Source organism: Eschrichtius robustus, unplaced genomic scaffold (genome assembly GCF_028021215.1).
Source record: "Eschrichtius robustus isolate mEscRob2 unplaced genomic scaffold, mEscRob2.pri scaffold_703, whole genome shotgun sequence".
NCBI lineage: Eukaryota > Metazoa > Chordata > Mammalia > Artiodactyla > Eschrichtiidae > Eschrichtius > Eschrichtius robustus.
Window position 1 is genome coordinate 37,501 of NW_027175579.1, and position 2,500 is coordinate 40,000.

General features: G+C 76.0%; 2 non-coding genes across 2 annotated transcripts in view; both read right to left on the reverse strand.

The window, feature by feature from the left end:
* The window catches only part of LOC137758162 (28S ribosomal RNA), a 4,795-nt gene extending 4,713 nt beyond the window's left edge, over positions 1-82 (reverse strand). Inside the window, exon 1 of the ribosomal RNA XR_011072827.1 lies at positions 1-82. This exon is cut by the window's left edge and continues 4,713 nt beyond it. This is a non-coding gene — a ribosomal RNA (28S ribosomal RNA).
* A 1,329-nt stretch (positions 83-1,411) lies between these two features.
* On the reverse strand, positions 1,412-1,564 carry LOC137758163 (5.8S ribosomal RNA). The gene has a single exon (XR_011072828.1). It is a non-coding gene; the product is annotated as a 5.8S ribosomal RNA (ribosomal RNA).
* Between the last annotated feature and the right edge of the window lie 936 nt (positions 1,565-2,500).

The window sequence follows — 2,500 nt, forward strand, 5'->3', positions numbered from 1 at the left end:
TGAGGGAATCCTGGTTAGTTTCTTTTCCTCCGCTGACTAATATGCTTAAATTCAGCGGGTCGCCACGTCTGATCTGAGGTCGCGTCTCGGAGGGCGCGCGCACACGCGCGCGCGCGCGCGCGAGGGCGCCCGCGATGCAGGCGGGAAGGAGAGAGAGACCCCGCGGCCGAGCCGCGATCGACCAGCACACCACCCCCGACGGCTCCCCTCACCCGCGCCGTGCGCGGGGGCGAGGGGCGGGGAGAGGAACGCGCGGAGGGGCGACGGGACGGGAGCACGAGCCGGCGGCCACGGGACGGACGGATGCGCGGGGCGGAGAGCGGGCGGGGCCGGGAAACGCACCGACACCCGAGCGCGGCCCGGAGGCGGCGTCGTCACGGAGGAGAGAGGACGGGAGACGGGGGGACGGGAGAGGAGAGAGGAGAGGAGAGGAGAGGGGGACGGACAGGAGAGGAGAGCGGCGGACGGCGTGGAAGGCACGGGGGTGTGGTGGAGAAAACCCGGCGGTCGCCCCCCGACCGCCGGGCCCTCCTTCACCCCGCGCCTCCTTCCACGCCCGACCGACCGAGCGACTCACTCCCACCACTCACTCTCTCTCTCTCTCTCTCTCTCTCTCTCGCGCCGCCAACGCCGCACACCGCGTCCTCCACGCAGCCGCGAGACGCCCCCGCCGCGACGAGCGACGGACGCCGAGCGCCCCGGTCCACCCACCCACAGACGCCCACCGCGGGCTCGGGAGCGGGCACGGAGCGCGGCGCGGCCGCAGCCCGGGGGAAAGCGCGCGGCGGCAGGCGACGCCGCGGCGTCCCGCGGGTCGCCGCCGGGGCACGCATCCCCGGGGCGCGGCCGCGCACGCACGACTCGGCCTCGGCCCGAGCCGCCCGCCCCGACACGGCGAGGCGAGGCGGCGGGGGCGGGCACGGACCCCGGACGCGCGGCTCGGGGCGCCGCGGAGGAGGCGGGCCGGACGTCCGTCGCCGGGACGCCGCCGCCGCCGGGGGCGGGCGGCGAACGACGGCGGAACGGACGCGGCCCCTCCACGCCACCACAGCGGGCCCCGGCCGCGAGGGCGCGGGACCGTCCCCGCCCACCGACACCCCGGGGGTACGCCCAAAGACCGCTTGCGGCGCGAGGGCGCTTCCCGAAGGGGACCGACCGCGGAGGCCAACGGCCAGGGACCTCGTCGCGAGCTCTCTCTCCCTTCTCTTCCCTCTCGCGGGCAGCGGGCCCCCCCGTGGCCTCAGCACGAGGCGGAGGGGGGGGGGCCGCCGCGTCTGCACTTAGGGGGACAGAGGGCCCCGGCGGCCCTGCGAGGAAACCCCCAGCCGCGCCACCCCGGGAAGGCGCGCGCGCGAGCGCACACACACGCAACGCACGCGCGCACACCCCCGGGGGGCGATTGATCGTCAAGCGACGCTCAGACAGGCGTAGCCCCGGGAGGAACCCGGGGCCGCAAGTGCGTTCGAAGTGTCGATGATCAATGTGTCCTGCAATTCACATTAATTCTCGCAGCTAGCTGCGTTCTTCATCGACGCACGAGCCGAGTGATCCACCGCTAAGAGTCGTACGAGTTTGGTTTCTTTGCGTTTCGGCGGGGTCCCCGCCGGTGGCACGGCACATCCCCCGGAGGGGTTGCCTCTGGCCGGCCAAGTCAGACAGAAAACAGCAGACCGGAGGGGCCGGAAGGTTTCACGACGGGGCGCCCGGCACCGACCCGCAGGCGGGGCGGGCTCGGACACCCCACAGGCGCCCGGGGGGTTCCCACCTCACCCCCCCCACCCCGCGAGGGACGCGGGGCCCGCACTCACGCGGCACACGGGCCCGGCCCGCACCACGGCCGCCGGGTAGCCCCCTCCCGACGGCCGCGGCGGGGAGGACCAGTGGCGCGCGGCGCGGTGCCCCGGCCCCGTGGGGGTGGGGGTGGGAAAGCGGAGTCTGGGGGAGAAGGGAGGGGGCCTCCCGACTCCCCGCGGGCCCGACCGCCCCGACCCCAAGGCGGACGGGCGACCCCCCCATGGGTCTTTAAACCTCCGCGCCGGGACGCGCTAGGTACCTGGAGAGGGGGAGGCGGGCGAGGCGGGGGGGACGGAGCGCCCCACGCTCGCCGCCGCCGCCCCGACAACCGACCGACACGCTCTCCGCCCGCGCCCCGCCCGCAGCACGCGGGGCCTCGGCGCTACCGGCCCGTGACACGGGGCCCCGGCCGGGCGCCGGGCCGACCGCCACACGAGACAACCACTGCCACCGCCCGACGAGGCCCCCACCGTGTCCCCCAAGCCGGGCGGAGACCTCCCGCTCGCGCCCGGGCACGGGCGCGGCCCTCTTTTCTCCTAAACCCCAACCCCGCCCCCCCACCCGGGGCCCTTGCCCCGCACCCGCGTCCCGGGCCCCCTTATCGCCACCGAGGGCGGTAAGGGAGGCTCCGACGGGAATCGGGGGAACGAGCGGGCAGGGGGCACACGGGGGGGGGGAGGGCGGGAAAGAGAGAGAGCCCGACGGA